Below are 13,932 nucleotides of genomic sequence, written 5' to 3' on the forward strand. Positions count from 1 at the left end.
AATGATATGTAAATATGTTCAGTGCTCTAATGTGTGCTAAACACTCAATCACGTATATATTTTCAGTCCAGATCTAGAGTGTATATCTAAGCAAGATTTGAAACACAATATTTGAGTGTCACAATGTCAGATCAAGGTTTCAAATATGCTAAACAAGATAAATCAAACAAACTCAATAGGATATTTCAATGTATAAAGAACAATGGAGTTGTTTGAAAGACTAGCTTTTTATAAAAGGATTTTTGCACACAAAATCTAGGTTTAGGTAACTTGCAACAATAATGCAAGAACCAAAAACCCTCAAAGTCTTTTCACACTAAATTTATCAAATGAAATTGGTGGAAAAACTTTAGGCTATACTTTCAAGTAAAATCAATTAATCAATATATCAAGAGAGAGTATTCGCTAGAGAAATTTAAGCACAATAACCTTGTAGAGATACTTACAATGCTTAGAGAAAGAGAATGAGGAGTATGCGAGTGTTTTCAAGAAGTATTTGGCTAATATAGGGTTTTTAGGGTTTTGAGAGTTGAGAGAATTTTTGCCCTAATCAAGTATGCTAATCCTTTTGCTAATTAAGACAAATGAACTGGTATATATAGGCAAGGAGAATTTTTAACCGTTGGGGACACAATGGGTATAATTAAAATTGTCTAAAAGATCATTAAGAAAGTTAACCTAGTTTACCCCATTTAAAATATCAGTAAAAATATTTTTAACCCGCAAGGTTCGGGTGCCCGAACAAACACAGTCAAAAATTCAACTTTAAGAGGTTCAGGTGCCCAAGTTGAGGGCCAGTTGGCTGAACCAAAATCAGTAGCCAAATGTCTGAGGTTCGGGTGCCCAAAGCTGAGTTCGATTAACCGAACTAGGCAGTTCGATCACTCGAGCCTCTATTTGAACGTAAACAGTCGGTTGCCTAAGTAGTTGAAAAGTGCTCTGACAAGCATTCAGGTGCTCGAGGAAGATATGTTCAAAAGAGGTTCGGTTGTTCGAAACTAAGTCAACATGTTGACTTGTTCGGTCGCCCAAGCCGCTTTACACGACATAGGTTCAGTCGCCTGAACCTTCTCAATTTTTTCAAATTTCAGTCTAATTTTAGACAATTATAATTCCCCTGATATGAAGATGATAATGGGGATTTTTTGTGCATTTGTTTAGAGATCTAAGGACTTTCTATCCTATCGAAAAAATTCGGTGTCGGTCGACCAAAGGGTGATCCCTAAGGTCTGTGTAGGTACTTAAAGTAAAACTATGGTCGTTTTGAGCATACCTACCTACCATGCATGATGCAAATTATTACAAGTCATACACTCACACAGTTCATAATAAATTACATTCCAGAATGAAAAAATAATCAAATGAATACAAATATAACACATAGATCTTCATTCTTCGGCACGAACACTGCACGCCATCATGATACGTCTTTCAGTCCTAAAGCACGCACAAGGTGAACCTGCATTCATTTTTCAGTACAACCATCAGTACCAAGAGTATTTGTCATAATCAAAACTGGGTGTGACCAATAGGGTCAACAATCTCTCTTTTTTTTATGATGACAAATACCTTATGCAAAAGTGGGTTCAGCCAAGAAAGGTTCCCCCTGACTTTATGCATAAAGATATGAGTAATAAGAGATGTAAGTAAAATAGAGCACAGTAATACCCCCTTTTGCCTCTTCTCCCCCTTTTGGCAATGGGAAAAAGGGTTAAACAATAAAGCATGAAGGCAAAGGACATCAATTAGATATAAGAAGTATTTGTCATAATCAAAACAGGGTGTGACCAATGAGGTCAACAAGAGTATAAGGGCCTTCGTTGACGAGAACAATGACTTTGTCAACAAAACCTGTTAAATTTATCTTTTTACCCTCTTGTTATTTATTAAGTTTAAAATTCTCGGATTGAGTTCTTACACCAATAGTATCACAATATAAATTGGAGCAGAAAGGAGATTGTGATGCAAGTGTTGTTACAGACTCAAGGCAGAGATGACATTGTTCATATTGTAAGAATTTCTAATTCGGGAGACCAGTAAGATCACAATGGGCCCAGATGCACTATCAGGTCACCGCTTAGGTATGAGTTTGATGTCTTATGCATTCATCAGTACCAGTAAGGTTCCTATTATTTTTCAAGATGCGATGCATAATAAAGGGAAAAATATATGGACGAGTGCTATGATAGAGGAGACGAAGCTACTACATAAGAATCAAGTGTGAGAGTTGGTGGAGCTTCCAGAGGGGAAAAGGGTGATAGGATGCAAATGGGTAATTATTTTGTTATTTTATGTGAATGATATGTCAATTGTTAGGAAGATTTTGATTGAGGTTAATCAATCAGAAACTCTGTTGAGAAAGGAATTTGACATGAAGGTTTTGGGTGTGGCCAAAAGGATTTTTGGGTTGGAGATTCGCAAGTATAAAGTTATAGAGAGATTGGGGTTATCTCAGAAGTAGCTTTATGGACATAACTTGTAACACCCCAACCCCGAGGGGTCTGGGATATTAACTTTTTACTACTGATTTGCAGCGAAAGCAAATAAACTCAATTGTTATTAAACCAGAGTACTAATTATCCATATTACAATCATTTATTTTAAAAGAAGAAAAATTTCACAAACATAAATATCTGGCATCATACTAATATTTCTAAACAAATTTTTATTTTTCTATCCTCATCTGCATGCTTGCTAAGCCTGATTTCCAACATGCTCTTCAGACTAATTTGAAATAAAAATATGATTGGAGTGAGATGACGCTCAGTAAGGAAATAAGATTATTATTAGTGTGTGACCAAAATGAGTTTTTTAAAAATTTCGTAAAATAATATTTAATATTATAACTTCAAAATTGCTTTTAGAATAAATATAAATTTAAAAATTTCTGCATAAAACTTTTGTCATCAATTATAACAGTAAAATTTTATAATTATATACTATAACTGTTAAATTAAAATTTTAACTTTAAAACTGTAAAAATATTTAATGATAAACATACATATACTTTTCCTTATACGTTTTCCTTAGATCGTCATTTAAGCACCAAAATGATCATTTTCACGTAAACTTACACTTTTCTTTCAAATCATCAGTAACTTTGTACACGTAATTAAATATGTATAAACATATATTATAAAAGTCACCCTTAGGTCTATTTAACGTAAGTCATGTTTACCCCCATGATTGGGTTGTGCGATCCAAAGATTGGACTTAATTGGCTGGCCGACCAAACTAAATCAACGTACGTAAACTTTAAGTGAGATTTTCTTTATTAAGTCCTGGTCCGGAACCAGGTGTGCACTCAGGAGAAATCCACTAACATAAATAATTACTCTGTAAACAGTGTGGTGCACTCTGATCCGTTTAAACTTTAAGCTGTGATACCGAGCATTTGTAACTTTGAACTTGCTTTACCATAAGGGGTTTTAAAACCATCTTATTATAATTTATGTAATTTAAAATAATCTCGTGAAAATCTCATATTTTTATGAATAATGCAACGTAGAAATAAACTCATGCCACACAATTTTTGTGTTAAATATATATATAATTTTTTTAATAGAAAGAAATGCTGAAAATTTACCTGAGGGGACTAGAACATTTCTTAACCCAAAAATAAATGCAAGTATATTAAAATAGAACTGGTATAATTAAATATACGTAAAAATAAACTTATGAAAATTTTATGGAACTAAGTAACATAATTGAAATTTACTTACAAAATAAAATCGGGTATGAACTTTTAAAAGAAAAGAAACTAACATAATCAAAATTTACTTACCTTCTTCTTTTACCTTGTGTTACGAACACTGTAACTATCTCTTAGAAATGATATCAGAAAGAGTGGATGAGTGAGAACTTACTCAAAAATTTTCTCTTCACCACAAATTCTTTCACTCACTAATCCTTCTCTTCCTTGGAAAATTATTGTGAAAAATAAAGGTTGAGAGCTCCTTATTTATAGGAAAATTTGGGGGAAGAAATGGAATTTGTAAAAGTGTGGGGAAAGGGGTGAAATTATAATTTTTTTAAAATTAAAGAATGGGTAAGGGATGAGTAAGGTATGTGTTGAGTATGGGATGGGGATGGAGGTCATGTTGGAGTGCTTGCCACCATTCCCATTAACTAAATTTTTAATTAATTACTTATCTAATTAATTAATCAATTAGTTAATTAATTATTTTATTATTTTTCTTAATCATTATTATCATTGCTATTACTTTTAAACTATTTTTAGTATTTATTTCTTTTATTATTTATTTTTGAACAACAATTAAATTTGAATTTTAAAAATTCATGTAGGCCCCACATGGTCTTGTGGGCCCCACACCACTTCGAGACCCAAACGGATCTTACGTAACTTCAATAATTATCATACGATTTTATGAGTCCTACACAACTTCGAGACTCGTGTAAACCTCCACACGACTTCGGGACTCATATGGGCCCCACACAATCTTGTGGGCCCCGCATAGGATACTTATATTATTAATATTATTTTATCATATATTTCTACAAATTATGTCAATTAAAACATTATTTTATGTACTTATTTACGTATATAAACAGTGTATACCCTATTTATCTTATGAAATTCCATTTTGATCAGGTCGACCTCTAGGGAGCGACTGAGCTGCAATGGTCTCTGAGCACTCGCTAAGACAAGGTCTTTCTTAGGCATCAAACATGGAATCAAGGATCTTACAAAAAAAACACTTTTGTATTGATATTAACTTAATGATCATTTTTATTATTTTATTATTATTGTACTTTAATCATATGTATATTTTTGGGTCATCACATAACTGCAGGGAGATTGTGGTTATCTCATGATGATACACTGGTGGTGAATTAATGTAAATTGTCTACCACACAGTACCCAAGGACGGACAGTGATGTTTAGGTCATGTCAAAGGTACCCTACGCCCATGCAGTAGGGTGTTTCAGCATACAACAAAGTGATCCGTCAATTGTGAGATTCGTGGTGTTCCAGGTTCTAGACGGGAAGCGATCCCAATCTATTGTCTCGGGTGGAGCAACGAGGTTATGCTTTCGAATTTCTCCTTAGTGGTGAATATTCGCCAAGGTGAGATTGTTGGAGATGTAACTCATGTACCAAGAAAGTATTGTGAAGTAAAGAACAAGAGAGAAGGTTGCAGGAGGACAACTGTCGATAGTTGGACTGGAACCGTTGACGGTTTAGGATTTAGTCTGCAAGGGAAATACCTCTTAGCTTCAAACTGTCGACGGTTTGATTCTGCACAAGTCACTGAATTTGAATCAAAGATCAGTAGATTGAGAGATTTTGAAGGATTTTCCTTCGTAGGATCACTACATAAGTATTTTAAATGCAATCCAAGTCTTCTATACGCATAGGGTTTATAAACTATATTTTGTAACCCTTGATGTAAGTTTCACATAAGATAGTGAAAATCGAGTCGCCTGTTCCCGTGAACGTAAACAAATTGCCAAATTACGTAAATTTCTTTTGCTATATGTTCTTATTGCTTACTTTTATTCATTTTGTGATTGATTGTTAATTTTTGGATATTCGTCGTTGAGTACTTGCATTATTTAGTCTAGATTATTTCGAATTTATGAGATTCCATTGTGCATATTCTTATCAACAAACAGTTTGTGAACCTAGACTTATAGCAGCGGCTGGCGTTAAACAACTTAAAACTAAACTAATATATATTTTTAAGTATAAGAACGTGTGGGTTGTGGAAGGAATGGAGCAACCCAATCTCTCAAAATTTGAAATGTTGGAAAGTAATAATTGAAGGAGTGGATTGCCTATGCTGTGCCAGCGTGGTAATGTATATAAGAAAAGAAAAGAAAAAAAATAAAATAAAAGACTGAGCAACACATCTGTAGGGAAGTGGATGTAATTAGTATGCTTAATTTGGCATGTGAAGGTAAGGGTGAGTTGGGGGAAAGTGGAGCTTTTATTCACTAATATGATAATGGTAATAAAAATGAGGTCAGGGCTGTTGGGTTTTGATGAGGTCATATAGGAAGAATAATTTGGTTGGGAGAAAAGATCAACATCATCTCTCACTCCCTCTCTAGTTGGTTGGGAATCTTGATCCCACTCCCAAAATAACAATAATAATACTTAAATTCGATTAAATAGAGTCAATTTATGAATTTTTTTTTTTCAATTAATATTATTAAATTATTTCAGATATACTTCCACTATTTTTACTATTAATAATAATATCTTCATTAGTATATTATTTTTTATGTGTATTTTAATGTCCAAATAATTTAAAATGCCCCTTTTTGATGTGTATTTTAATGTCCAAACAGTTTAAGATGTCCCTCCTAAATAAAATGAATATATATATATATGCACCACTTTATCAGAATGAATTTGTTTTTATAATAAAAGTGTAAGCGTGTATAGTGTTTATAGTGTTTACAAGTTACAACTCAAGTTAATTAAAATAAAAATTTAAAATAAATTAGTTGTAATGCACGCACGTGGGATGCCCCTACCTACTTTACCCCTGATGGGTTTGACTCCCAATGTAAAGCCAGGTAACTAGTGAACCACCACACGTGCATGTACACACGCACGCACACAGCTTTTGCTTCGACTCCCCCACCAATCACGGTCTCTTTTCGTTCTCAAAAAAAAAAAAAAAAAAAGTTATATATATATATATAGAGAGAGAGAGAGAGAGAGGGCGGCGGGATTTGTGTGACCACAAAGACACAGAGAGAGCAGGTGCAGTGGAAGCACATGGGTAGGGTTGGGTTTCACGAGATTCATTTGTGTCCCCACCTCAAAATTAAATGAAGACATCTTCTCTTCTATTAGGGTTCGGAATTGGGAGAGTTAGTTTTAGATTTTATGTCCGAAGCTGTAAGAGGCTGCTATTGACCTTTTCCCCGTGGAACCAAAAACCAAAAATAAAATAAAATAAAGAGTGTAGAACGCAGGGGCAGCTGTTCAATGTATATACTCGCTTACCCTCCAACACTTTAATTGCTTGCTACCTTCTTCTATCACACCCTCCACGTGTTTCATTCAACTATATATACATGCATATATATATATATATATGTATATATATATATATATATAGAGCGTGTCCGCATGCAGCCTATTAACAGGTGCATCCATATCATATAAAGTCATTGCATTAAAAAAGAAAAAAAAAAAAAAACTACTCTTAATTCTCTGAAATTGTCTTCACGTGAAAAGGCTGCATTGCCGCCTCATTTCCCTCAACTAGAGAGAGAGAGAGAGAGAGAGAGAGAGAGCCTTAATAGTTATTAGTTAATGGTTGATGGGCTAACAGCAGAGGGACGGCACATCCATTTTTCTCCACAGCCAGCAGCCGCCGCCTGTTGGTCAAATGTTTGTAATGCCTACTTCCCAACTAAACTTTTCTCCACTATTTATAATTGTTTTGCTGCCTTCGTCTCTCTACCTCTTCAACCCCCACCAAAAACATATATAATGCGACAATTTGGCCACAGAATTCACAAGCAAGCCTCCCCCGTAAGATTACCTTTCAGACCATGAATTTCAAATTTAAGTTTTCACATTAATAACAACAAATACTATCGATGACTCAGTTTTCATTTTCTTTAGTAGTTCTATTTCACATTCAAGAGGTCTAGGGAAGAGTTGTATATTTTGTGAAGATGTATCAATAAGAATAAATAAAGACGAACACAAAATGACTATATTTTATAAGAGTTAGGAGGGGCACCCATCAATGAGAAGATTGTTGTTTCAGATGGTTTGTACAAAGTTATACAAATAACCTAAAGTATGTAGGAAAAACTTCATTCAAGTTAACTCTATTTGAAGAGGAACGGACGCCAGTGAGCGTTACTTGAGTGGCGAGAAATGATTGGTTTATCAATATAACAGAGTGAGGAAAAAAATTTGTTTAGCTAAACTCTAAAAGGTTGGAATTGCAACTAAAAGCCTAATTGAGTTAGAGTAGAAGAGTATCAAAGGCTTATTATGTCTCTTTAAATAAAATTTGACAACGCATGAGTATATTTTGCTGTCAACTTATCATTATGTTAAGGTTGTAGCCTCATTTTCATGCTCTTATCCTCCAATACCACAACATGAGTTCTCTAACAAGACGATTGACATACCATGTCATGCTTATCCTAGTGGCTTGCATCTAGTTCAAGGCAGCAAACAAACTAAAAATTTAGAGAAAACCACACTCGCACATCCCTTTCCCTTGCTGGGCTTTGCTCAATCTCTGCCTTTACCTAGTTTAGGAAAGGGCACAATTTGTGAGTCACATAAATGGACACAAGGACTATAGAATCCAACCCATACACAACGATCTTCCTGTGTCATAATTTCTATGCAAATACTGTGGGGTGGTCAAGGGCCTTCTCAACCTCTAAAGCTAGTTTAAGGGGTGAGGTTTTCCCTTACACTTAATAACTGACCACCAGTCCCTTCCACAATCGATGTGGGATAAGCCAACAATCTCCCCCTCACACATCGGGGTCTCTCTCAGCAAAGCAACCTTGGGGTCTCCCCCAACACGACACACTAGGGAGAATGTTGGTGAACCAGACTCTGATACTAGTATTGGGTAGTCTAGGGCCTTCTCAACCCTAAAAGCTAGCTCAAGGGGTGAAATTTCCCCTCACACTTAATAACTAACCACTAGCCCATTCCACAACTGATGTATGATAATCCAATAAATAAGGTAAGTTCGTTAATCAAAACATGCAGTTTGTGTGCAAGTCAAACAAGGCCAAATTGAAAGAGTGAGTTAGGTTCCTTATGCGGGCGTTTTGTCATCTTCCTTAAAGTGAAGTTTGTGTCTAATCTGATTTATTTCTAATGTTTTAGATTAGATCCTACAAGCATGGTACGAGATAGATGGTTTGTTGGTAAGGCAGGTGTAAATCTGGTAGAAGATAAAGGAGGGACAACTCATATGATTTGAGCATTTGTAACGTGAGTATGATAGCGTGCCAAATAAGTAGTAAGTTAATTACCATGAGGGGCATTAGAAGGGATAAGAGTAGACCTAAAATGACTTGGAATAAGATAATGAGTAAGAATTTAATAACTAAACTTTAGGACTTAATGTTTGATTTATTCTTGTTGAAGTATGGTATGAGATATGTTATTTATCTTCTTGTTATTTATTTTTTATGGCTACCTATGTCTATAATTATAGTTAAGATCACATTTGTTATTAGGATGAAAACAAGATTATTTAGAGAGAAGAGAGAGGAGAGTGCGTCCACGTGCGCGCCTGTGCCTTCTGTATTTTGAGTAATGAAGTTGTACCATAATTTCTAAGTATGATATTTTGAACGAAAATGATAAGGAAAAAGTATTGATAATATCTACTGCTCAATTTCTAATTTCTACAATGTAGAAGGAAAGAATTTGGAGAGACATAGGAATGCATAAGACTGCATTTGAAATATTTGGGTAAAGCAAGTGGGGATTGTGGTCCCCAAGCGAAAGACCTTAAACATTCAGATAACGCTCCTTCTATAGGGCGGTGCTCCTTGCATGAGAGCACTTTTGGCAGTTTGCTTTTGAGATTCCACCCGGACTGCTACAATTGCATTCATTGGAATAAAATTTAGAAGGATAGTAAATTGGCTTTGTCTTGTGCATGACAACTCAAATGGTTGAAATCTATGATAAAATTTAGAAGGAAATGCATAATCGAGCATCTTGGTGTAAATTGGATTCTTGAGAACTATTATTTGTTTTAATATATCATCAATAAATCTCATTCAAATGTTAGAGGTTGAATTTTATATTCTTTAAAATACTCCATGAGTTCACACCAAAATGGGTGACAAAAGGGATCTACTAAGATGTGGTTTGATTGCTCCAAACTTGTGCATTTCAGGTGCAAAGGAGAATGAAGGTAATATGTGATGGTTCCTCTAGAATCTTGTTGGTCTATACATGTGGGCGTGAATATGTTGAAGAATGACGTACTTGCTGTGCTGCGGTAATGTGTAATATGGTAATAAGATGAGATGGATAGCACATAAAGCCCCACCGGTGTAAACAATCTCGGTGAATGGAAACTCTCTTTTCATGGTTCATAGGAAAGGGTACGCTGCTTTCAGAGAGACGTGTCAAAAAAAAAACCAAACAAACAAAAATCTTTCAAATATAAATGAGCCATGACATAATCAAACCCAAGATTGGATGATCAGACCGTAGTGATTTCCTGAGAACGACTTGTTTTTCCATCTTCCAAATTCAACTCCATTATTTGAAACTTATCTAACTGGACTTTCGAAGCTTTTTGTTTCCAAATAAAGAGTTCCTATATAAGCAGGTTTTTAACTAGTAGTTAAAAAGGATCAAGTTAACACCATCCACCCTTTCTTTTGAGCCATGTGACTCTGTTGGGTTTATCTCAAAACAGGGCAGATTTGGTCATGATCTGGGTTAAAAACCGGGTAGATTCAGATTACTATTAAGCATGTACACATTATGTCATTATCATAACTGGTAGTTGAAAACTAAAATTTTTATCCCAGTAAATCCACATTCAAAGGTTCATTTGAACTGTGGCACTTATATTAACCTCCAAATTAAGGCGGTACATAGAGTTTAATCTAATAATACACTTACAATTATAGAAGCTCATCCCTCAGCTTTCAAGAGGGAAAACTTGGGACCCACTTGCAGGATTTACAATGTGTCAATCTCATTATATACCGTGTTAGCAGTTTCACTGCAAGTAGGATCCACTTGCATCCACATTTTGTACAAAGTAGAATTCACATTCTCCTGCAAATATATTCCACTTGCACGAAAAATATTAACCAGAAGCAACGGAATTGATGTGTTGTAAATCTTATGCAGTGTTCCCATTCCATGTAAGGTGTTCTTGCTTTCCTCACATTTTTTTTTTTTCAGATACTAACCACTGCTAAAAAGAAAACAAAATTACAATGAAACGAGAGAAATCCTGCAAGAGAAAAGCGCTTGCTTTCCTCACATTATCACCATGTGTCATTTTCTCAGTGTATACCACTGCATCTTTTTTACTTCATTTTATACTCCACATTCCAATTGTGAAATACCAACCGTTGAAGAAACCTACACATCTCTATACAAGCAGTATTCCTTCCACGGGTCTCTTGTAGCATTCATTTAATCCCCAAAACCCTACCCAACTATTGCAGCCTATCCCTTTTTCTTGTAATTTCCCCCATTCAAAATTGTTGATTATTAATTGTACTTTGTTTATACCAACAAACCTCTTCTCTATTCTCCTCTTACCTCTCTCAACAATCCCAGCATACCAGCGGATCTCCCCCCCCCCCCCCCCCCCCCCCCAACCTCCTTTTTCTCTTTTGTTTCTTTTCAAGGAACAAGGATTTGTCTCTCTTTCCCAAATTTCTGTCTAATCCCAAGATATAACCTCCTAATCACTGTTGGTAGCAATCTCTGCTATAAAATTACCACCTCATCATTTCATGAATGGTATCATAACACCGTTTTTCTTCCTCTTATCATTGTTCTTTCACTCCACCATTTTTCAAGTGATTGCTTTCTTAGTCTTGTGTTGCTGCCTTTTTTGTCAAGATTTTCATTTTATGTGACGCAAGCATAATTTACCCATTTTCCATTTCAAGGGATTTAAGCTTACACTTCTATTGCCATAAAGGATATTGACAAAGATTCTGGGATTGGATTCACCATTTTTGCATGTGAGATCTGTTCGTCCATACATTCAAGTGTGAACTCTTACCAATATCACCACTTTACATGGGCAAGGTGACATTCCCCTCCCCCCACCCCCCCAATTTTCCAGTGTTTGGGATTTGATTTTCAATAATCAATTTTCTTCGATCAATCAGCTGGGATGGGGCCAGAAACTTCACAGTAAATATTATCAAACCAGCCTTCACCCAGTGGTGGTTTGTCTAATTTGCAATAGTACTCCAAAGAGTTTCTTTTTATATATAATATTTTTCATTAGTAAATGCCAGACCGATATTATAATCACGGTATTCCTCCGTCATAAGTGAGGGTAATTAATAAATTTGGGATGGAACCGCTATGTTGTCTGCTCAATTAATTCAGCATAAAAATGTATACCAGATTATTTGTGTGTTTTGATATTATATTCCTAACTGCTCTCAGTTGATGCTCTTCTAAGTTCAAAAATATGTTTCAGACCTACCATAAATCCTTTTTGATAGTTATGCAGATGATTAATACAGAAAAAACTGACATGGAGTATAGACAGAATCTCGTCAAACATGCAAGCATTATACATTGCTCATTCCACAATATAATTTTTACATTCAGGAATAACTTTTTGTACACAGCAATGTTCAACATGGAAAGGGGGCGAAGTTTAAGACAACAATGGAGCATAACAAAAAGAGGAACTTACAAAAAAAAAAAACTAGAATCTTTACTATTCCTGGTTTTTTTTTATTTGGATAATGTAAAAAACTTTATGCCCAGAAATTTTTAGTAGCTGAAAACAAGAGGATTTTCAGTCTATATCCATTTTCTTTTATATATTTTTATCTGCTTCACATGAGTTCCTAATGGAATATGACTCATCAATTTTGCATAAAAGAAAATTATAAGAATTTAATATGGTATACACTCTAACCTATAGGAATTTCGTATTAAGAGATAAAAGAGAGGTGGCCAGGTGGGCCAAGTGGCGAATCTACTTTAATAAATTGTTTCATAGAATCAAATTGATAAATGACAAAAAGACTACTTTAATAAATTTAAAACTATTTTAATAAAATCTACTTTAAACTTAGAAGTAACAAATGAGGAAAAGATTAAATATTTGTGATTTATTTGAAAAAAAAAAAACCAAAGCTAAGATGGCTTTAAAAAAATATAACAAGTGAAAAATCTATAGGACCAAATAACATTCCAATTGAAGTTTGGATATGTCTAGAAGATAATAGAAGTATATGGCTAACTAATTTACTCAACACAACTATAAAAACCAAAAAAATGTCAAACGAATAGACGAAAAACACATTAATACTTATATACTAAAATAAAGGAGATATTCAAAATTGTAATAATTATCACGGAACGAAACTTATAAGTCATATGATGAAACTATGAGAAAGGGTATTGAACAAAAAATACAATTAGAAACATGGGTCTCAAAGAATCAATTTAGTTTTATGCCGGGGAGATCAACTACAAAATCTATTTATCTTCTTAGAAGATTAATGAAAAAGTTAAGGTAAAATACGAGAAACTAGCATGTGATTTTTAGTGATATAGAGAAAACCTATGATAAGGTACCTAGGGATGTTCTTTGTGGGTTCTAAAAAGGAAGGGAATATGCAATAGGTATAGTGACATCATTAATGATATGTATGATAAAGTAATGACTAGCAGTACAACAACAGGTGGGGACTCTAAATGATTTTGGAATCACTATAAGTTTGCATCAAGGAACTACTTTTAAGTCCTTATCTTTTCAATTTAGTGATTGATGAACTCACTAAGAGTATCCAAAATGATCTCTCACGGTGTATGTTGTTTGCAAATGATATTATTTGGATTGATGAAAGTAGGTAGGAGCACTACAGGAAAAAAGATTAAATTTGATGGTCAAGAAATAAATAACACTAAGGATCTATTATGCAAACAAGGAGAATTTGGAAGGCCAAAACTCCCCCCAAAAAAATTGAAGCTTTTATTTTGTTATTTGTGCTTAATAGGATAAATACTAATAATTTGTTGTAGATTAGGGGGCCTTTAAAGGCTCTCTCTCTAGATATATGCGTGCTTTGTTTTAACTGTTCAGAATCTGCTCCGCCTTTTTCTTGCATGTAATTTTGCATGGAAGGTTTGGAACAAGTTATTCAGTTATTTTGGAGAAAGTTGGGTTTGCCAAGAGACAGTGGAGGAGTTATTGATAATATCTTTTGTTGGTTTTAGTA

This window comes from Malania oleifera, chromosome 10, assembly GCF_029873635.1.
Source record: "Malania oleifera isolate guangnan ecotype guangnan chromosome 10, ASM2987363v1, whole genome shotgun sequence".
NCBI lineage: Eukaryota > Viridiplantae > Streptophyta > Magnoliopsida > Santalales > Ximeniaceae > Malania > Malania oleifera.